General features: G+C 34.9%; 1 protein-coding gene and 1 long non-coding RNA gene across 3 annotated transcripts in view; one reads left to right on the top strand and one right to left on the bottom strand.

Moving 5' to 3' along the window:
- Positions 1-18,702, top strand: part of LOC114944186 (uncharacterized) — a 192,853-nt gene extending 174,151 nt beyond the window's left edge. Inside the window, exon 7 of the long non-coding RNA XR_003822126.2 lies at positions 16,339-18,702. This is a non-coding gene — a long non-coding RNA (uncharacterized LOC114944186). The remainder of the gene's footprint in view (positions 1-16,338) is intronic.
- Positions 1-25,217, bottom strand: part of lolal (longitudinals lacking protein-like) — a 150,615-nt gene that overhangs the window by 83,601 nt on the left and 41,797 nt on the right. The window lies entirely within an intron of this gene.

Below are 25,217 nucleotides of genomic sequence, written 5' to 3' on the forward strand. Positions count from 1 at the left end.
AAACGTTTAACTAAAGGTAGAAGAATAATTTTCAGCCCTATGATCTTTCCTTTACATTTTCAAGACGAATATATAAATCACTAAATTTTACAAGCATATAATATAATAACTCGTGAAGTGTAGTGGCCTACTATACTATTGAAAAAAGAGAAATCGTAGATCATAGGGCCAAGAAGGTATTCTTTTGCTTCGAGTTATAAGCATTTTAAAAATGTGTCACTAAACTTTTAAGCGTATAATTTAGTGACCTATTTCAGAAATATTTCGTATAATTATTCGTATATTGAACCGATTGCTTCGAATTTGACGTTGCGCTCGCAAGAACGATATTTCGTTCGGCCGTAGAAAACAACGTGATTTTACGTGATGCGGTGATTCGATGCGATGATTAAACACGCGAATATACGATTAAGTTCCGCGATGCTATTTTTATCTCCGGATGAGTGGAACCGGTCGATGGCGCGTCATCAACGACTATTGCCAGAGGCAACATCGGTATCGTCTTTTGACAAATGGCACATACATAAACACTTTATGAGAATGGCGTCAAAATATTTTTAAATTTAATGTCATTTATTCGAAGATTTTCAATAATTTCAGTTCTGTAATTAATATTAATTACTAGAGTTAATCATATTTAATTTCATAAGATAAATGAAGAGAAGAAAGGTAAAGTTTAGAGAGATAAATCTGTCTTAATATATTTTATGAAACAAATCTATAGCAGTAAGGGAAAAATTAGGAAATGTATTTAAGATGTTAATTAAAATTCAAATGTTGTGCTATTTATTTGAAATTAGTTCACGTCGCAGAAAGTAGTATTTGTTGTATTGCTGTTTTCGAAACTATAAAGATGATCAACGAGTAAAAATGTCACAACACGTTCGACATATTATCATGGAAATTCTCGAGGAAAAATTAACAGGAATCCCCGCTGAATCGCCACTGATGTCAGAGCAATGTCATTACATAATTAACGACATAATAACGCACGCGAGGCGAAGGCCTCGGGCAAGCTACGCTCGAAGGAAATCCCGTCATAATGAGAAAGCAGCGGCGATGCGTTTTTTCAGACGCGAATATTAACCCGAAGATACAATACAAATTGATTATGAATAATAACTTTATGTAATATGTATCTATAATTGTGACTGATGTTTATAAATTTATTTTACCGTTAAAGAGGATTGTAAGAGTTTTACAATTTAGAATTGGGGAAAAACTTTTTCAAGATTTGTTAATATTTTGGGTCGGTTCTCTCGCGCATTTTTGGCAAAATTTTTTGCAAATTTTAATATCTCACGAAAATGCACATTATTGCACAGCTGGTCGATATTTGAACCGGAAGAGAGATTCTTCGTCAGTAAAATAGAATCTCGAATTGTCGGAGTAAACGCGATTATATACGCGCGTGGGATGTGTATATATCTGCGATTCCCTCGGGTATTACCCGCCGATATTATATATATAGAAGCAACATATGTCGACGTAAACACGTATTCGCGTTCGGAAATAAGTATAATCGGCCGAAGAAAATCATCCAACGTAGCCTATATTCGCGGTAAGTCGATGCGTAATAGAAAATACGTCGCCTTGCGTCACTGCTCTGACACACCTACGATTTCTACGCCTCTAAAAGCGCACCTCGCCGAAGCCTTTAATTGCCTTCTCACCATCGGTTATTATACGACTATTATACGTTATGTGTGTATACGGTTATTGCAAGGAGGGGCTATCTCTAAACATTTGCCGCTTATTGTTTAGTCTCGCTCGCGTCAAACGATCGATCGTTTCCCAGAAATACAGAAAGATAATGTGATAATCTTCTCATCGCAGTTTCTTCTACGGTAAATCATTACGGTATCGTTGTTACGCGCGACGATGGATTCATCCTTGCAAAATTTATAGACGTGAATCAATTATCACTTACGTTCAGAAAGACAAGAAGAGAAACAACTCAAAGTTTAGATGTGACGTAGCGTTGATATAATTCGAACCTAACGACGTAAATATAAATTAGAGATGTGCAAATCAAGATTTTCTAATTCGAATCGAATCGAATCACCCATATTTCGAATTCGAATCGAATCAACGCGTATAGAATTAAACGATAGAATTAAACGGATTAACGACCTTCTTACGCGGTTCTTTGATTCGAATTCGAATTGCAGTGATTTGACGTTATCGAATCTTTCGATTTCGAACTACGTCGATTCGATTCGAATTCGAATAATTCGCACATCTCTAATATAAATAGAACATTTTTACACGATAAAAAAATTACTTTGGACTTAACATTGAAATATATTAATAATGTATGTATTATAGGTATGGAAAGAAAAAAATGGTCTGTCACATTTTTATTTTTATTAAATACATCAAAAATAAATGTCATCCCTATAATTTCAAATTGCAGATAAATTAAATGGAATCTCGCCGCGAATGTTATTCGATCGAGCCATCGAAAGGAAAGTCGTTTTGCCGAAAGCGAGTCTCATCGTGAAACTGTGAATCCGTTGCGAGAGTTACATAATCGATCGATTGGCGATACTGGATACCGGTAATACCGGCACCAATCGGCCGTTCTAACATCGAAATGCCATATCTCCTCGCGGGAATATATTCCGTCATGGGAAATTGTTCATATGTATCGGCAGCACACCTGCAGGTGTCATTGCTCATTTATCAGATATATACAGGCTTGATGGAAATTTGCGAAAAACAAATGCAATATATTTACGCAATTTTCAATAAATAAATTCGATATAAAATAAAATACATTTTTCACGTCTGCGTTTAAAAGAAATTAACATTTGGCTCAATTAATTTAAGAAAAATATTTTATTTAATAGAAAATAAAATGTAATCTCCGAAATAATTCTCTGAATGTTATATTCTTGAATTTTAATTTCTTTCACGGTTCTGGTCGAGATCAAATACCAATCGATTACTATATCTGCGATCTCTTTTCGCCGCGGTTTACGTTTTCGCGATCGAGCAAACTGCTGATCGCGCTCGGAAAAATGTGATGATCGGCGCTTTCGCTGGAAACCAAGGACGTGGCGGTCGATGCCTCCCGTATTTGGTGATTTTGATGTCTGATGACAAACAGCGATTGCGATTAATGTAATTATGATTATGCTCGATTAATTAAAATTCATATTAAATTAATCGACACAAAAAGCGACTCTCTCGATATTACGAAACTTTAAAATTGTCAGAATACGCAAACATTTACATCGTTTACAGAAGCTTTTATCCCCAATTATCCATAATTCTTTTATCCCCTTTTCACATCGTCTTCCGAAAATCAATGAAATCAGTGGATTGGATTTGGACAGTTTCACTTCGAGAGTTACTTAATTGTGCGAGTTTCTTGCTATTTATCTTTTTCATTTTCGATTGTTGCGAATGCGATGTCCATTGCTAAACTAATACCGACATGCAAGGCATCATTGAGAGTCACTGCGATGGCGAGGCTTCCTAAACAATACCCGACTCACTTTCACTTTGTCCCCACCGTCATGTCGGCGTCGCTTAGCGTCGTCATCGTCATCATCGTCGGCGTCATAATCGCTTGGTTACGCGCCAAGTGTAACACGCTTTCGATAACAATTAATTACACAGAAAAAATGCAAGTAACGCGCAATTGCCGATGCAATAGATGCGGTAAAAGTGTACGCGCGCGTTTCTTTTCAATAGCACCGAATCAACGTGATTAGATTTTCTTTCAGAGGAAAACACACGCCTTGAGTATAATTATGAATTTAATTTTGTAGCATTGTGTTCTTGCCGCCATTTTGACGGCTTAATACGATCCATAATGGCACTTATGCATATGTATCATTCTTGCGTACTTATGATTTAATGCGAGCATATTTTCTGTTACTTGTATATAGAACGATAAAACCTAATTAGTTCGTCGAACATTGATTACATAATATCATGTGCACTGTATTAATATGCTTAAATTGCCTTAAATATATTATCGTTATATTTTTAACTTGTTAACGCATAGGTATATCGATTTGTTCATTGCACTTTTATATAATTCAGCAAATAATAAAATTGTTACAAAAAATTGCCCAATAGTTTTATCTATAAATATTCATCTTTGCTGTGCCAAAAAAAGCAATATATGCATGACGAAGATAGATATGATGTTTGTAGGACGCGATCGAGATTTGCAAGCAATGCGCAATTAACGGCACTATCATTAACCTTTCCGATTGGAATATTCATCGTGTATTATCTGGCACAATGTAAAACGGATATCAACGTCGAAGTATATGGTGGAATTGAAACGAACGTAATTAGATTCAGAGGAACAATTGTAATAAAGAACAATTGCATATCCGACAAAAAGGGGCAGGAATTTTCACAAATAAAAATTTGCGTTATTGATACCTATTTGATCAAAAAATATTGATAATTAACATTCGATTTCTCATTAATATAAAAATCTGACTTATTTAAAAAAATTAAAAAAAAAAGAAAATAAATTAATCCAGAATATAAACGAACGGAACAGGTGATCACTTGACAGGGACATTCTATATATAATAAATCGAACTAGATCTAATGTAACGTTTCGAAAGTGCAAGAATTTATTTCAGCGCCATCGGCGCGGAACACGAATTGGGAGGGTAAAGAGCGCGAAAGATGAGGAAAATGATAGAAATTCCCATGCGACTTCTACACGGGCGGATTTTATAAGAAATATCTGGCGCCGTTTCGCAAAGCCGCCTCGGCTGGATTTGCAACGTTCGCTCATTGTTGCGCGAACTTTTGTCGAGCGTCGTCTTCCACGAGGCGCCGATTGGCGGGCGCAACTAGATCGGGCCTGGGAAGATTGCAAAAGAAGGAATTCTTAGCGGCCGGCCAACAATGGAGCGGTCGCGATCGTCGAATCCGCTCCAGATTCACGCGGGAGACACAGCGGGGCTCGCGCGAGCGTTCGCGCGACTCGCGCCGCTAATTGCCGTAATTAACTCGCCGCGGTTTGCGCGTCGCGCGCTTTCGTCCACCCTCCCGATTCTAACGCGATTAAGAATGCGGATGTCATTAAAGCACGACCGTGACGATCGCTTGCGACCGCTAAAAATCGAACGCCCGAATTTAAATAAATAATATTATGGTTCGAAATGTAGGAAAATTTGGTAAAATTTATTGTTTTCTTTGAAAAGTTAGCTATTAATATCTTTCGTAGAAAATTGTGGTATCTAATAATTTTTTATTCGTGCGGAGATACTAAGTAATCAACTACAACTCAAGTTGTCAAATAATTTTGGAAAAAGAAGAGAGAGAAAATTCAAACTCATTTTTCTTTTACTTTGATTCTCCTTTCTAACTTACAAATCTGACAATAAATCGTTTGAAATTTGGTAAGACTTGTTCATGTCTACAAAAAGAATATTAATATTTAATGGAGAATTGTGGTATCTAGCAATTTTTATGCCAAATATTCTTTTCATTAATTATTCGTGCGGAGATTAAATAATTAATTGCAACTTGAGCTGTTAAATGATGTCGGAGAAAGTAAAGAAGAACATTAGCCCTCAAATGAAGTTTCTTCTTTACTTTTCCCTGATAAAGATTCTCCTTTCGAACTTATAGATCTGACGATAAATCGTTTGAAATATTTTGATTGTATCTCAAGGGGAAAAAGTCTGAGATCCCGTGCTCTTCTTCTCGACACCAATTCATTTTCTGCGACACACCATATATCAAGATATCCAGCTGTTATCAGCATATCTCGCACGGTTCTCGCGCTACTCTTTTCGCCCCTCTTTTCGTTCTCTTTGTTTTTCCTCCCGCTATAATTCTGCATGGCGTTTTGTCCCGGTTACTCTAGCGGAATGGTGTCAGTTACATAAGGACTCCTGCCGTGCCCAGAAGTGTCGGAGAGGACTGCTAGAGAGGGAGATCCATTCTATAGAGGGGATAAACTGAGAAAAGGAGAGAGGATCCTCGGCGAGCGAGTAAAAACGATCACGCGGGTCGGAAAGAGATGCATTAAATAGAGATTGAAGGGAAAGAGTGAGACAAAGAGAGGTTCAGAGAAAGAATCGGATAAAGAGAATTCTATAAGAGAGGGAGACCCAATGAACGAGGAGACTGAACGAAAATCGACCAATTGCGAGTTGGTACCGCCATGGTACTTTTTAAGAACCACCATGAGAGGGGCGAAGAGGTGAAAAAAGTGAAAGTTTGCACCAACGCTACGAGCAGTCCTCCATCCCTTCTTCTTTGTCAACCCCCGTCCTTCACCCTTCCCTTCCACAATCGATGCTATAGTCTCTCTTTCCTCCTCTCTATCTCGTTCAACATTCGCTCGATTTTCAGCATTTTTTTCTAGACGATTGTCATCTGCGTCACGTTTCATTCCAAGTTTCTTCTTCGAGAATAAGATTAATGTCCTATTCCATGTTCACTTTCTAGCTGTCATTGATTCTTTCATGCTATCGTCATGGATGATTCGCTAACCATTATATAGCGTTTTATAACGCTGGAGAAAGAGTGTGTATCACACGTTTTAACTACATTTTTTAAGAAATATTACTAGCTGTTGTTCGTCGCAATTTTACTATTCAAAAATCAAGTCCAAAATTTTAGAAATTTTTGTTTTTCCAAAAATAAGATTTCGTAATTGATTGTATTTTTTATTGTATAATATACGCGCGTTTTTTATATTTAATATATTTTATATACAGTGATGTGTAAAATCTTTACTTATCATTTCATTAGATTTGAATTTTGAATCAATCTCTGACCTGACTCACTAAATTATGAATCCCATTACCAGAAGATAACAGAAAAAATTGCAAAAATAAAATAGAAACATCGTTGTTATTTCTCGAAAATCTAGGGGACCAAAAACTTTAATAATGTTTTACAAAAAACCAATAACTTTATGTAATGCCGTCATAATGTCACCGGCTACGTATATATTGACGTCGAACGGCTGCAAAAATGTTTCCCGCTCTTTCCATATTACATAGACGGAGTGTAATTCAACGCTTTAAAAAATAGACAAAATTTCCCCACATGAACATTATTAAAAAAAAAAAAAAAGAACGACGATACGTTTTCGTATTCGTAAGTGTGCCTTTCCCTTTCTCAAGTCGAGGTCGCGCGAGCGAAATCGAGTAACGAGATCAACGCCAACCTACTTCCGGCAGATATGCGGGCTACTCAGTAACCGCGACGTGCGAACTGTTTGTTCCTGTCAGCCGAGTGACTTCTCGGCGAAGTCTGCGTCGTCGGCGAACGAAACGACCACGGGACTCCGGCGCCCTCGATTTCACTTTCATTACGAGGCCGAAGCGAAGCGCTTCGCTCATTCACTCTCGTCCGTACGTACGTATGTACACGCGTGCACACGCACCGATATATAAATGCAATCGAGTACGCGCGCACTTAATGCCCCCTATGTTTTATTTTTGTTATCATTGATCCCGTTATCGTAATCGTATACGTAAAAATAGATACGCACCCTCACCGGGGAGGAAATCCGCGCTCGCGAGAGAGAAACAAGTTTGAATTTCGATATCTCGGAGTCGGAGTGCGAGGCGAACACTATCGTAGCAAGTTTGACAATAACAAAAGGCTTAAATATATATTTATCCGTTTTTATATCGTCAATATTTTTCGCATTATGACATTATCCCCTAACAGCACGCATATCTTGAAGATGTTCAGAGAACATCCTGAAGATGTTCGAGTCTTCTCTAGATAGACTCTGAATAGCTTTCGAAAATGTTGTGCTATTAGGGTCCGAACGAGCTTCTGAAAAGGATGCTAAGATTTCCTTGATTACGAGATAAGTGAGACCCTCGGTTTCGCGAGAACTATATGATGCATTCGAAACACGCTATTAACAATCGCGGATGCCCTTCTGTTTTCATAGTAGAAAGGCACTTTCTGGGTTAATGACGCGCATTGAATTCTAAATAGTGTTAGAGCATATCGATCGTACACCAACTGTTGATGCGTCAACTTCGATATTTAAGTGTTAATTACTTTAACCGAGTTAAAATTATTTTAGCGCGCCGTAAATCCGTCTTATCCAATAAATTGAATTGCTTGAAAAAATTCTTAGTTAAAAATCCTCTTTGTTACGTTTTGTTTTCCACGATTTCATTCCTCCGTACCATGGAATTTGACAATTTGACAATCGCCATCGAGGGTAATGTGCGATAAATAACAGTCCTTTGCTAGTATGCTGAAAGTGGCACTTTTCGCCAAGTCATCTAAACATCACTGACGTAATATCATCAAATTCGCAGGTGTCGCAATCTAATTGCAGATTGAAATTTTGTGCCAGCTACAACATTAAATTGAGTTCGAAGAAGATTGCACTTGGAATAAAACTTATAATACTATGTAATATCATCTTCTATAATGCTAATAAAAAAAATTTAATATTTACAGTGGTTTCCTATTTTTTGACAGATATTGGATTTCCAAATAATCTTATACTCTATTAATCCAAAATACTTATATTAATAGCTTCTTAATTATATAGTTAATACATAGTTTGTTTATTTATATATATAAAACTTGATTTGATAATCAGAAAATATTGGTTCAAACATTCTACAAAATATATTTCCATTATTGCAACCTGCAAGAAAATTACTATGGTTTTGATTAACTCGATTCACACCGTGTACAATTTGTTATTGAAAAATAATCAAGAAAATTCTTCGTAAACGTGTCTGAATATTTATCTCAAAAGCCACACACTATTACCATGAAAGTATATCTCTTGTTCTGAAAAGTATTATAACTTGTCTATATCAAATTTTGATAATAATTTATAATTTATTAAATATAATAAGTATAATAATCTATGTAAAATAATAAACAGAAAAATTGTTATGTAAATATAAAAATACGATGTAATATTTTATTTTGTTCGTGTGAGATAATAAAATAATAATTACTTTTAATCTTCAAACGACTTCTTCAACGTTTTAACAAATGATATTTTTTATCGACATTTACATATATTTAGAGAACAATTTTATCTTCTGTGCGTTGTCTTCAGATAACAGTAAATTGTTTCACTGCGCGAAATTTCAGTTATCAACAAATAGTCGGCAATAATCTCAGATACAGTCTTTTTATGACTGTTGAAACGGAAATTGTTCTAGGTAAACCGAGTGCTGAGTGATTTTTATTATTAGCCATGTATGTTTTTTAAACATATTCTTGAACATTCTTAAACATGTTTAAAAAAACTCGTTTCACACCCAAGTCTCAATCTGCCTATATTGAAATATTATGTACGTATTTATGATATAACAGAAATAATTATAAATTTGATAAAAAAATAATCTCTGCATTTAATATTCGCGGACGATATTAATTAATTCATTTGCAATTTTCTAAGCATGGCATATAATCAAGGCATTGTAAACATAATATCAGCGAACGAATTCATTAAGACTGCTACTCCAATCTTTTATTCGACTTGAAGTGTCGATATCGCTATTGTATTAATTAATAGCGAAGCATTTGTTTTTAATGGAAATACCCGTCGTTAAATTTCACGCGCTTGCGTGTTGCTCATTGTACGATCAATATTTAAAAAAATGAACATTATATAAAGTTATAAATTGTACATTAAAAAAATAAATATCCCACAAGTATATTGCTAATTTATCTCCTACTTACTATAAATATAAATATAATATTCGGTATTTTTCTGTTCAATTATATATGTACATATCTATATAATATAAAATCAAACAAAGATTATAAAAATTATTTTAAAAAATATTTAAATTTTTCAATGTAATTTAATTATTTAAAAAATTCAAATAAGATTAATAAAATTTCCAATAAAATCTAAAATCAGATATAATTAGTATATATATAGTTCGAAAACCGAAAAACATTTAAGAGACACGAATAAAATTTGATCGTCGAAAAGTCACACTAAATTGGATGGTGATCGTATAAGGGAGAGAGTGAGATTCTTTCTAATAATAAAACTAACAAAAACAGGATCCGTGCCTAATGCGGCACGATGACGTTAAGAGATGGAGGAGAGAGGGAGAGAGAAGGGAGCATCAAGAAGAATCGACATAATCGGTGAAAGTAACGTGCTCACTACCTTGGCCTTAAGTTAACGGATAAACGAAGTACGTATACAAGCCGGCTTAACGGCTGTATTCCATAACGGGGCATGTAACGTAACGTCACTGTATCGCTTTTACCGCAGGCGCGGACACTTCGCATACGAGCCCGCCTCACAATCGAAATGAATTGGCTCGCGAAACAAGGTTCGCACATGCGATTCGTTTTCATCTTATAATATATATATATATATATTTACGTATATGTATTTTATTCAAAAACGAAGGCCAAGGCCATCGTCGTTGTCAGCACTCAAATGTGTCTCGACTCAAAGGTATTTCTACTATAAAGCCTCCCCCATAAAATGATTTGTACATTGAAAAAATTTTAGTATTTATTTCAATACTGCCAAATGAATCGTTTATTTGAAACTAGTAATATCGATTTGATGTGAAAAATATTTATTTAATAGAAGAAAATCCTTTTCAAAACGAATAAATATTTGTTTCAAATAAATTACTTATTAGACAGTATATTGAAATAAATATTTATTAATTTTTTTCAGTGTAGTATTTTATATGTGCTATTAGCAAATAAAATATATGAAATGAGATAAAGAGACAAGATACTATGAAGCGTGAACAAGAAAAAAAATCATGAAGAGAAGCTGGACGAATTGGTGAAAAGTAATTTCATAGTTTGTCAATTTTTTAAAATTTACGCTACCTTTGGAAAACTTAATACAACAAATAAGATGCTAGAAAGCGGCATTAAATGAATATCTGATATCGCTGAAGTTGTAAGTTTTTGAGTCACACCCCGTCACGTCCTACCGTCTGACTAATAAGCTCATTTCTACTGATTTGGGATCCTCTCGTTTGAGTTCTCGTTCAGAAGGAGCAATCGGATATGTGCAACGCGACCGCGTGCATGATATCTACAACTATAACATCGACATGTCGCTAGTAATGCCGTAACCTTGACTCTGGCTAGCCAAGCAGCTGGCTGGCTAGGCCAGGAATAAGCTCAATGCGCGGTTACCATGTTCCGCTGCTAATATTAGCGAGTGCAGTCGTATGCACTGCGAGTGACCGAATGACCGACGCTCGTGCTCGTTGCATCCATCTCACAATTTCCTTCTCGGAAATCGCGATCTAGATAGGGGATAATCAATCGTGAAAACGATCAAGGGAAGGGTATCGTTCACGACTTGTTGCGAACAAGTCGTGAAAGATATACGAGAAGAAACTATTAATTCTCAAGTGCGTATTTTTTTTTTTTTGTCAAATACACGTCGATATTAAGAAATAAAAATAGAGTTTGGATAAGATATTTGGTTTAAATCACATCGATATGAATTATATCACACGAGATAATTGTTAATCAGTAGAGAAACAATCTTATTAGTCAGATAGTAAATGATGCATTTAAAAAAATGAGATAACTGAACTGTCTAAAAATAAATAACACTTTTAGAAATAATTGATTAAAGCAAATTAAAATCGAATGGAGTATATCACCTCAAAAATTCATAAATGATGGCTCTCAGTTATCAGATGCAACATATATACGTAAAGTTACGCGTAGCATTAGAAGCATTCGTACAGCACATGTCATTAAATTGCATACATAACAACTGATGCAGTTATATAATAGACGCATGATAGATCTCGCCTCATTAGCATACAAAAATATTCAAGAAATGAGAATCATTATCTATTGTGATAACAAAAAATATTTTCCCTACGATGAATATATTTACGAAGAATATGTCGAAGGAAGTTAACATATAGCGGTTTCTATCTGGAATAAAACGAGTTGCGCGACACCATGTGATGGAATATAACTTATATACCGATATACTTATTTTACGAATGGAATTGTCGGAAGGTCAAAGGACGTCGTCGTCTGTGCGGACAGACAGAATATATCTGCTAATTATATTGCTAATTATATCTTATGCTGCACATAATCTATCGCTCATTACGAACAGAGGTCAAAGGTAATTTATTCTTTTTTTTTTTTTTCAAATTTATCTCTGGTTTTATCCGGTTTCCTGTGGAATACGAAATATTTTAAAATTAATATGTTCGTATATTTGTTGTATAATTAAAAGCCTTATTATTGAATACAATTTTCTTGTGTCGTTCATTAAATTTGTAAATTTTTTGATGCGAAAAAATGCGATCAAAGACAATTTTAATATATTTAATAGTTATTTTTTCACGTCAAACAGGCGAACTATTGTAATTCATCTTTTATAAGTTTGATTGTTAAACTCATCATTATACGGATTCACCATTAAAAATAATGTTGTATCAACCAAATTATGGAAGATTCAATATCTCGTGACATGATAGAGCACAAACAGTCTTCTACCGTAAATAATATTACCACGATATTTTCCCAGTCTTTTTGTTCGTAAATGACTCACTATTAGATTTACCAAGTATGTATATGCGAAACAAGCAAGACGTATTAAAATACGATGCAAAGTAATATTTGTTTCGCTTACAATTGACATTTATTCATACAAATTTAATTTAGAATTAGAAATTTCTTTTTTTTCTATCGCGGTATAATTTTTTCTAAAATTATAATCGATCGAAATTCACGCATGGCATAAAATATTTTGAGATGCATTAAATGTCTTTATAATAGCAAATTAGATTATAGCGGTTGATAATTAAATAATTCATAACGCAATTCCGTCGGAAAGAAAAATATGTCTTTCTTTCTAATCAAAATATACGTGTCTCGCCAATCTTATCTGATGATCATATCGTTTCATTATTTCGTCCTGGCCTAAAATCTCATCGCGCAATGTCGAAATTTGCAATGCATCGCGAACGCGAGCGAATCTTCCTGAAACGGATGGCTGATGCAACCTAAGAAATACTTTCCAGGGACATCGATGCGCGCAATCGACGGCATTCGCGAAGGGACGTCGAGACGAAGATTGACCCTCTTCGAAGGGGTCGCAATATTCGCGCCTTCATCGGCTCCTCGATTTATCGCGCGAGTTATCGCCGACGACCGCGATAGGCGACGAAGACGAGAAAGAGGGGCACCTAGCGCCGAAGATTAAGAACGCCGAAGAGAACGAAAAAGAGCAAAAATACGGAACGATAACCCCCAGGGAGCCGCGTTTATTACCGCCAGCTACTGACGCAATGGAAATGAGTGATAGGCGTCGCAGGGGGTCCGCGTCCGATCGTTGTTATTGCCGTTTTCCACTGCCTTGCCTGTTGCTCTCTACCTCCCACGAACGTCCCCGGGACTGATAAACACTCGTCGCCTTTGAACCCCCTTTCTTCCGCGAGATCACGCAATGTGCATTTTTTATTGCCGCGGAATTATCACGGATCGACGTCAAACGTCACACGCGATCTCTCCTGCCGATGCTCGATGATGAAATCTCGAGGCTTAATTGCTGACTGTCTTCTTATACTGTCACATAGTGAATTCGGAAGTGTGAATCTGCTAATAAAGAGAGAGAGAGAGACAAGATACTTCTATATCTTGCACCTTAGAACTTTTTTCAACCGCAAGGCGCTTTGAATTTAATAGTGTGAAAAATATATTTTTTGTATAATAAAATATTACATTTTTTTCTAATTCTGAATGCGCGAGAACGCATAATAGAAAATTATGTTATACGTTTAAAAGGAGAATAAAACCTAATGAGAATTTATAAAAAGACAACTTTAATAACATATTGATCAAATTAAGTTTCTATCTATGTTTGTATCAAATTATTCAATTCCACTATTACATGTATGTTGTTATTCTCTCTCTCTATTTTTTAATGAGACGATATATCGATAACGATACTTAATGTTTAGCTCTGTTGTTCTTTATATACAGATTATGCATATTATTTTCTAGCGTTACGATAATCGTGTGATATGGTTTAATCTAAATCATCCCACGTGCGAATAATCATAATTACACAATAACATTTATATTTACAAGATTTCCGTTAAAGAAACGTGCGTCAACATGTATTATCTTCGATATAACACGTCACAAACGACATAAACGACATCACACCAATGCAAACGCGAAAATAAAGATATTCAATTCTCGAGGCAGCATTTACTAAATTAGTTTTCGCGATATCCCTTAACACTTTTACATACAATGATAAGAATAATTTTAACTTTAAATGATTAAATTATTTTTTATATTATTAATAATTTTTTTTTTATTAATAGAAATGGATATTTTTTTATTTATTTAGAATTTATTTAGAATAGCTAGATTAAAAGTTAAATATTTTTTAATTTATATTAATACAAAATTATTTTCGCACAATATTTACAGCTAAAATATAATTATAAGAAATCTTAATATTAAATTAATCTTATTAATAATTGATAAATAAATTATTAATCGCAAACTATGTTATGTTTTAAAAATGAGTAATATTTAATTTGCATAAGGAAAAACAGTTATAGGAGATACAATGGTATATTTTTGGATAAAAAATAAAAATGATAATCTCGTGCTTCCGATAATTCTTATCCGCGTTGCACGATAACTTTCCAGCCTGAATATAATTAATCATCTATTCTCTTATATCGCGCGCTTTTTTTACGTCTGCACTTGTATCTTTATTTCACGCCTTGACCCAATGCATCTATATCAAATTCGTCTGGTGATTATGTTCAAGCGTTTACTAATAATTTCCAGAAATTTTTGGATGAAAGCTGATGCAAATTTAAAACTTAAAGAACATCAGCAAAAGCCAAATAGAATTTGAACACATGATACACATGATGATTGTTTATTTGTGACGATTATAATATCGAACGTCTGTTGCCTCGTGTCGAGATTCTAGCTTGTTGAAAAAAAAATTTTATCATCGAATATTCCACTGCAAATAATATACAAATACTGATCCCGGAATTAACTGCTCGACCTCTTATTTCGACTCTCAAAGTCTTATATATAGAATGACGTATTAAAAACTCGTCGTGCGAAACTTTTCGTTACGTGTCGATGAAAATCGAATCGAATTCCAGGGAAGTCCTGAATTCGCATTGAAATGGAAGGTTGGCGAATTTAGCCGATGCAATTCTTCCAAGAATGCTTGCTCGTGCAAACGATGACCATACAAATTCCAGAGAATCGGAACGCACTCCGACCCCTCGATCCGAGTCTCGGACCTCGTCGCTCGAAGTAGGTTACGGTTCTTGCTGTTTCCTCGTAAAACCCCCTACGTGCGTGCTAGCACACCTACTTTTATGTAGGCCCACTCAGTGCCTACGTGTTCCTCTCGCACGACGTAGACACGTACACGCTTGTGCACGGTGTGACGAGTCAGCACCGGTTAGAATTTCGACACGAATCTCGAGGTATTCCCTGATGTGGCTACCGCTAATCGAATGCAGCCACTTCGCGTCATCGTCACTTCGATTGTCCTTGACGTTTAAATACAATTGTAGACAAGTATTACGTGTCCCATTGTATTGTATATTGATATATTCATTTGCATTATTATTTCAGCAAACTGATTATTAAAACATCTCTTCCGCTTTTTTTTTTTTTTTTTTTTTTTAAGAAAAAAATTAAAATATATTTCCGCTAAAGAAAAAGTTCCATCCTCTGAATATGCAATACACGGAATAAAAATTTGAATAGTGTCTCTTCTGTAATTAATGCTTTCGGCATTCGAGATGCGATCTATATAAAAAATAGAAATTGATATACGTAATAATGGTTTGGATGAATATTCAATTAGATTATTATCTTATGAAATAGTATATTGATATTTTCGATTTAGCCAAGAACTACGAGGAGAAATAATTGAAAATAATTAATTCAGCGTTAATTATCGATCATTTTTTCGCCTTATTTCCTCTCATTTTCAATCACTTCTCTCAACTCTTGACTAAAACCAGTATTTTGCTTATCTAAATAAAATTATATAGAATATAGATGATTATCTAGACGAAATTTTGGCAACAAAATATAAATTTTTATATCCCTTTTATAATTGTTTTATAACTGTTACATAAGCGGTCTTAAAAATAATATTATATGGAATATAATTTGATCTTTTATCTAGATATATATTTATAAAAAAACAAATAAGATGAGAATTTTCATATTTCCACACTGAAAAAGAAAACTAATATCACATCAATATTTTTCACAAAAAATCAATATTATTAGTTTCAAAAAAATGATGCATAAAATAGTATTGAAGTAAATCTTTATTTGAATGATAAAATAATTTTTTTTCAGTGCATCTCATCATTATCTAGCGAATTGAAAAATCACCCAAGCACCAACACTGACTGAAACGGCTGCCTATTCTATTCTGATTTTCGCGAAGTGGAGCGAAGCTGCGTAAATGTACGTGTTAGAGTCGCGCAGGTAAGTAGCACACGGCGTTGTTATCTAACAAACCGCGAGCGCAGAAGAAGCGGGCGCTTCGCGCGATGAAAGGGAAATTCTGCCTTTTGCCCCGCTTAGCGATCCGCGGAGATCACGATGCGGTTCCGGTCGTTGATCCTAAGTACTCTCCCGCCGCGTCGAGCGGATCAGCTGCAGTTAACCCTCCCAGGCGCGCACTATTACTTGTACTACTACTTTTCTCGGCACCACCGCTCACCTTCACCTCGTCTCTTACTCAACTCAATCGCAAGCGGACCCCCGAGTCTCTCTACCCCCGTTGCATAATCGCCGTGCACAATCATTACCGAGTCGGATCGTCACTCGAGCGGAATAAGTGCGCGCTACGGATCGAAAAGCCGGCGCATTAATCGCGTCGCGTCACGTCGCGTCGGCTTTGTCAGGCGCGAAGTTCAGGATGGCCAAAGCGAACCCGTGACATTTCGACTAAGGCAAATTCTCGAACCTTGATTGAATCTCGGTTCTTCATGTTCCTACAAAATATAGCGGAAGAATGCAAATGCCTTACGTGAAAAACGATAATGAGAGCAATTTCGTGCATTTAGAAAGCGTATTTAAGAAGCCTATATTTATTATCAAACGACAAAGGAAAATAACACCATTTTGGAGACACGATAAGCTTTAAAAAACATGTAACGTACATTAACATGATGAGCTGCATTTTAAAACTAATGTAATACGAACGAATTATTATAAAACGAAGTTGTTGAAAATATTTCACGTGACAAACGCCACAGTTATCGATCTGCTCGTTATCGATTTGAAAGAAAAAAAAAAAAAAAAAAAAGAAACAGCTTTTCCTGTTTCTCGCAGTTTTCGAAAATTACTAATGCAGCATATTTACTCGTGCTTATGCGGCTCAGGGTTAAGATCGCATTGATACAGCAAAAGCAACGTCGGCATCGCGCGCTTATCGGGGCTCGTTTAAGTGCCAGCTGTCAAGGTCTTATCATTTTTCCGCGTGCTAGGTAGTGGCTCCTCAGGCTCGCTCGTATATCGGCTGCAAAAAAATATCAGTGTTTTCACGTTCGACCGTTTCGCATCTTTATCGCCGCCGACATCGCCGTTGACGACGCGATGGCAGCCTTGCGTCCTTGCATGAAATGATGAACGTTGAACCCTGCGGATACGCCGGCATAGCGGCGCAGCCTCTCGACATCTCGCGATTTCTCGTGAATCATCCGTCGTTCGCACATATATTGTCGTTATCTATAAAACCGATTACTGCAATGCGCTCGCTCTCGCGTGCATGCATGTATGTGTTTCGGGTCTCGATGTAAAGATAACGGAATAATGCGCGAAGCCCGTTTAAATAATGACAGCACAGATCGTTCATTACGACCCTTCGTGGAAATTCATATTTGAATTAATAATAGAAGCTATAATTATTTTCTAATATTAATCCATCAGGTGTTTATCTTTTCTCTGATATAAAGATTAATGTAATAATATGAATTAGCAGAAGATAAATATATATTATATCATCTATTTCTATATCTATGTATGTATAGGCCAAGTATTATCACTCTGCAATAACTTGTAGATCACCTCATCTTTCACACTTAAGGAAAGATGAGAAAAATTACGGATATATATACTAAAGAGCAAAAACCTTATTTCTGTATCAATGTAGCTTTTCAAGAGTCAATAGCAGAGATTGTTGATTTCTTTTGTATAAAAAAACAGTTGAGAAATTTTAAATTTTAGTATGACAAAAGTATTGTAAAACGCAAAAACATGTTTTGATCGACGTGGACCATATGAGATCATCATCAAATGCTTTACTTTGCGCGATGCATATTATGCATGTTTTTCTTTGAGAAAGGTCATGATCCTTCTAAAAAAACATACATTCAAAATAGACGTAGACTTTTCATCTCGTTTCTATTATCTCTCTATTTGATCATATATTTGACTCTCACACGATTACGATAGTTAAGTTTACGATTGTACAATTGTGTTGAATAACAAGAGAATTGTCATCATAATATAAAGAGGAAAACGTGTTTTTATAATGTAAAAATAAATTAAGTAATCAAATAAATAAGAACAAAGAGAGAGAGAGAGAGAGAGAGAGTCACAAATAAAATCATAAAATAAAAAAAGATCTTCCATATAAAAATATAAAATTATAAAAATTAATTGCGTCTCTTTTTTTCTTATATGTATGTTTTTTTTCTTTTACATTATATTTATAAGTAGACTTACGTATGTAATTCAGATAGAAAAAATAATTAAAAGGCTACGTAGAAAGAAACAATAAATAATGCTAATCAAAATTAAGTAAACTCGACGTACCATACAATTGTAATCTAAGCGACATTAATTTTAAGCTAGATAATTATAAGTGAAATAATTGTAAAAAATAGATTAAGATAGAGAAATGTAATGATGAATAATAATAAAATGAATTGTAAGTAATCTCTCAATTTCGTATTGTGTAATGCGATCCAATTGACGTAGGCGAGAAAGCGAACAAGCGATTGACAGTTTGGCAGGATGATTTAAAGCGCGAATCATCTCGATTTATCGAAATCTCGCGCAGTACTATCGACTTATTGTGACTCTCAAAACTCGTACTAAAATATACATCTAATTTAAAACGTATATCTTATGATGTAACTGCGCGGATATGATATCTCCGAAAATGTCACGATATCTTCAGGTATAAACGATTATTCAGATAGTTTTCCGATTAAATAATACTTTGTCAATAATATTAAATCTTAAACGACTTCAAAAATTAGAACGTGTCACTATTGATCGAAATAATCTAATGTGAATAATAGAGCTAAAATATTAATTCTTTTTTACGTGCTTATGTAAATAAAAATTGAAATAATAATTATTTAAAATATTTGTAAAAATAATAATATATGATTAACGTATGGAGAATCGATCTTCTTCTAACTCATTTTTATCGAGAGCTCTTAAAGTAAAGAAACTTAATTTAATTTTCTCAAGTTTGTGCAAAATTCTTATTGGACTCTTTGTTGGCAAGAAGATAATTCGAGGGTATCTATCTCACAATTATATATCAATGCTTACGCTAATTATAACCCAATTGACGACAATGACAATGACGAGGAAAGCGGACGAGAATGATCGTGCGCATCTTTATCGTCAATGTGTTCTCCGCTGACAAACATCGGTTAGTCGCCCCACGTGATAATATACACAATTGTTATCGCGGATATGCAAGAATAACGACGTTGTATGGATGGTACGATGGTGTCGACCAATAGGGCTCGCCGTCCTAGTGCCTTACCCCCTTACACGTGACCCCACGAACGTTTACTACGTCATTATCGTGGCTCTGACCCCGCGGGGGCAAAATAACACGTGATATTTAATAGCGCGCGTTGCCCGACCGAAACATATTTTTTGCGCGGGCTATCGAAATGTGACGTGCCCTCGCGGACCGATTATCTCGACGTCCCGTAAATCATCCGATACGTGGGCCGCCTTGCCTCCACGTGGCAAGACGATTTAGGGATGATTACAACGCTCTCGATTCGTACAATTATATAGGACCGAGCCGAATCTAGTAAACACTCATTTTCGTAAGCTGTACGAAATTAGGAATCAGATTTCATGTGTGTATAGAAGATTGGTAAATATTCCTAATTATATACATCTTACATCTCGTTTTCAGATTCTATTGAATAGCAATTCGAACGGAGAATAGACTTATAATAAAAAAAAAAAAAAATATATGTAGAATATACGAGCTAAAAATCGAGAATAAAATGGATGTATTGTAATAGTATTCTTATACTATCGTAAATATGTCTAGATCTTTACTGTTATTATTTTACAAAGATAAAAAGAAGAGAGGAGGAAGAGATTCATCGATTTGATGAATCACATCTTCGAAGAAAAAATCAAAGTCATTATATAAGAGGAAAATCAATCAACATTGAGAATAGACAATCTATTCTATGTAAAAGATGGAATATTTTTAAAATAATAAAATAATACTAATTAATAAATTAATTAATAAATAATCAATATGTTTTATTAATTAAAAAATATTTATAATTTTACTCTTATTAAAAAAACAAAATTTTATTTGCCCTATTAATTTTCCGATTAATATTTACGATGTGTTATTATGTAATACATTTTTATTTTATAAAAAATGAATAAAATCACATTTTATATCACTAGAAATTCATATTACATGATTTGAAATGTATCGTAATACCGTATAGATGCCGCTATCATACGAGATTGCTTTGAAATGATTTTCTGTATTACAAAACAGTAACGCGCCGGTAAAATTGAAATCGTGAACGAATTTACCATTTCCATAAATATATTTTTTGTATCAAGTAAAGAAATTATAAATAATATGGACAATTAAACCCGAATTCAAATACAATATTAATTATTTATTGTAATAAATATCGAATAATGCAATTAGTAATTATAGATAATAATTTTATAATAGTTGAAAAAAGTTGGATTTTAGATATAGAGAGAATTCTATATTACATTACATAATATGAAATAGTTAAAATTGAAAATTAAAAATTGTCTTTGTACAAAATCTAATTATGTTCGATTAATTCAACGTAATAGTTTGATTTCATAAAATTAAATATATTAAGATTGTTTAAATTTTTATAGTTTTTGTAGTTTCGTGCAATTTCCTGTAATTTTATCAAAGCAAATAAAATGACACTTCATTCTAAAATACCAAGTACCAACTTTTAAGTTATCTACTGAGTGTGTAGTATCAAGCATCGATATTTTAGGCATTCTCGAACAGAGCGTTCCGAGCTCGATGTCTGTATTCTGATTCTGGATATGTTATCTACTGCAAGAAGATACTAACGAGAGAGTTAAGAATGTATTGAAAAGATGGAGCATGTGGAAAGTACTTTAAAATTCGCTTTCTTCACGATAGCAATATCGATAAAACTCTACGTCTCGTGTTTAGCAACATAAACGTTTCCATTCGTTACCAAGAAAATTGTCCTTTCGAGCGTTTGTAGTGTGTGTTTCGAATAGAGCAAGTGGTGGTAAACAAATTATTTAAAAGATCATCTTTTTCCCCTGTAAAGGTAAATCTTTTTCCCATAATTTTTCGCTATATAATTAGTCTACTTTTATTTTCGAAACAAATAATTATAACGTTCTGATCTTCCTCTAGTAATGAAATTATCATGTAATAAAATCGAAGCGCATTTATCACGGAAACTTTAAAATATTATCGATATTTTAAATACCTATCTATTGCTAAAATTAATTAAAACAATTCAAAATATTACTGCTTTTAACAGCCTCTTATCAAATTTATCAAAATATTAAATATGATACTATTTTAATTTATTTTAAATTATTTTAATTTTTTGTCAAATAAGAACATTGTATTCATTTTCTTGCAAAATTGATATCTAGTGACATAAATTATTATACGACAGATCCAAAACATTCGCGCTGTCACGAGAGAGTTTAAAGCTAGCTGTGCTTTTCAATTTGTACATACACATATACCAAATAAAATATCGTTGTAATAATAGCAAAGAGTGAAAAGAGCGAATTTATCGAGGACGATCGAATTCCTTATCGCGACTGCTGCGGGCGAGCACAAGTCCCACAGGTGAAATGATCAAAGTTTACTAGACGCCGCACCACTCGTGCCTGTCCACGTCAATTTTCGCGTAATATGTCACGTGGAAGGTACGGAATTGCCGCGGGGCGTCTTTGATCTTGCAACCCATCCCCTCCGGACTTTGCCGTGCCTCTCTGTCCACCTTCCGAAAACCCACCCTTCGAGTCACGCGCCACGTATGCGAGGTAAGGGTGGCCAAATCCAATTTTATTGTTTGCACGCTTAGGCGCAGCCGAATTACACGATTGTAAGCGTAAACGCGGAGAAATTCGCCCTTCTCTGGCGCATCCCGCAAGTAAGGTGCGAAACTTTCTCTCGCCTCCGTGTGCAGCAAAATTTCGAATTTTATATTTAAATGTGTGTGCGCGATACTTCACATGAATAAAAGTGAAGCGTACGTTCTTAGCATAAGTTAGAAACAATACTCTAACTATGTAAATGTATACGTAATTGTGCTATACATGCAATTTGTACCTTTTATTACTTACATATATTTAGATATTTTCACTTTTATTTTTAATAAATACTCTCATAAAGAGAAACAGAAACATTTGTCATCCGCGTGTTCTATCTTATTTTTGTGTAATTCAATATTAATGCATTTTATCGCGGATAAATTTTCTTAGAATCCATTCCAACAATGGGAATATTATCCGAAGGAAAATACAGAAAAAATATAGTAAAAAGATATCATTTTGTGTATCAAAATCGCATAATCTCCTAAACATAGATTGACAGGTCCGGATGTAGCAGAGTTGAAATCCGGATGCAGCCTTGCCTTTTTCGGCAAGCAAAAATGAAACCATGCGTTAAGAATATTTTCACTTTTATTTGTAATAATTACTCTCATAAAGAGAAACAGAAACATTTGTCATCCGTGTGTTCCATCTTATTTTTGTGTAATTCAATATTAATGCATTTTATCGCGGATAAATTTTCTTAGAATCCATTCCAACAATAGGAATATTATCCGAAGGAAAATACAGAAAAAAATATAGTAAAAAGATATCATTTTGTGTATCAAAATCGCTTAATCTCCTAAACATAGATTGACAGGTCCGGATGTAGCAGAGTTGAAATCCGGATGCAGCCTTGCCTTTTTCGGCAAGCAAAAATAAAACCAGTTAAAAATCTAAACAACAACGCAGGAAAATTTTACAGAGGTGCGAGTCTGAGATGTCGATTCGTATATACTCGTAGCGGTCCATAGATCATTCCATTGTACTAAAGGGGGTGTGTACACACACATTATAACAAGAGCATAATGGCAAACGCCGATGTGTACACACAGTGGGACCGGCGGTGACACAGAATGTGCGGTGTTTGGTCTCCATTAATTTCAGATCGACTGGATGGTTGCTGCAGGCCACCTCTCGTATCTCTCTTTTTTATGGAGCCATATGTCTGTCGTATATCGCGTCCCCGCGCTTATTTGTCAGTTTGCAATCTGCCGATCTGTTGCGATTTGATGGCAGCAGTCAAAACACATGGATCGATGTTTTTATTCGCAAACTACAAACTCACCGCGTTTCCGAATCTTCAAATTTTTACGAAGAGGAAAGCAGGTTTTTCGTTCGCGTTCGTAATCATTCTCAAATATACAGGGTGTTCTGCAACAGATGGGATAAAATTTAAGGGCGAATTCTTTGGCTAATTTGGAGACGATTTTTCCTTAGCAAAAATGTTGAGAAGTCAATAATTTTCGAGTTATAAGCGATTGAAAAAAATGGATTTCTTGAAAACTAAACGTTGTGAAGTTAAAAATGTAACATAATTACATTCTTCAGTTAATTTCAGGTGCAGTTTACTTATAATAAAATTTTAATTTGAGGCTTAATTACAAAGATACATAATGACAAATATGGGAAAGTTGTAAAAAATGATTACCTCTCTTGATATTTTTGCTAAGGAAAAATCGTCTCCAAATTAGCCAGAGAATTCGCTCTTAAATTTTATCCCATCTGTTGCAGAACACCTTGTATAACACTAATAAGCATTCATGATTATATTTGAAACACAATTCTATAAAAAAGTAACCGAACAAGTATAGTCGCTATTAATTTATCCAATTGCAAAAGATATTGCGAGAGAAACGTCCAATCGTAATGATCGATAGGTAAAATTTAAAGTTGCTCGTAATTGTTCTAGCCATATATCTTTCCTCTCAAATAACAATCTTCTGAAATCCTCTCACAGTAATGAGAATAAAACGACACACATCCCCCTGATATCGATAAGTCAATGAAGCGTCAGACCGTATCGTCGTCTCGCGGGCAAGAGAGATCGCGTAATGTACGGACAGTGACGTAGAAAATTGCGGTGCTCTGCGAAAAAGGAGAGCCGAAGGGGAAAGTGTTGCATAGAGCGAAGGCAGGGTGAGTAGGAAATACCGAAAGGGCGAGAAGGGTGCAAGCATCCCCATGGCGCGTATAATATCAATGGACGACTGGGTGGCGATGATCGCGTCACATTAGCAGTCGAGCGTTCTATGAGCCACTGCATGTATGTGTGTGTGCGCGCAAAACCCGCGGTGTATATATATATATATATATATATATATTCCGCTGCGGTGGCGATGTGTCACTCCCCAACGGCGCGGTGCCTTCGGATGTAAAATAAACGGCACCTAATTATACGCGGGCCGTCTGCGCGAAAAGGGCCGAACCGATGGTAAGGCACCGCAAGTGCGTGCGAAGGTGGCCGTCTGCTTAATGGGATTACGAAATTACAATTTAGATGGATCGTTCCGCGGGACGATATTTATGAGAGAGCGGAGATAATTTGCGATATTTTTGATATAATTTCCATGATATCGAGACACTGCCAAATAAATTACAATTCCTCCGCGGCTTCAGATAACATTCGTTAAATTATATTTACGATGCTCCCTATACCTTTTTTGTCTCGTTAACAGTGGCAATTTGTTTTATATCGCTTCTGCTCGATTATTAATTAATATCGCGAGAGAATCATTATCATTGGTTATTTCACTGAATTTATGGCAGCTTGATATATGTATTTATTTTTGGTATTAGCACTTCAGCTTCGATAAAATAGGGGTATTAATATTTAATATATATTAGACACT

The sequence above is a fragment of the Nylanderia fulva genome, unplaced genomic scaffold, assembly GCF_048542155.1.
Source record: "Nylanderia fulva isolate GAGA-0341 unplaced genomic scaffold, ASM4854215v1 Scaffold20, whole genome shotgun sequence".
Taxonomy (NCBI): domain Eukaryota; kingdom Metazoa; phylum Arthropoda; class Insecta; order Hymenoptera; family Formicidae; genus Nylanderia; species Nylanderia fulva.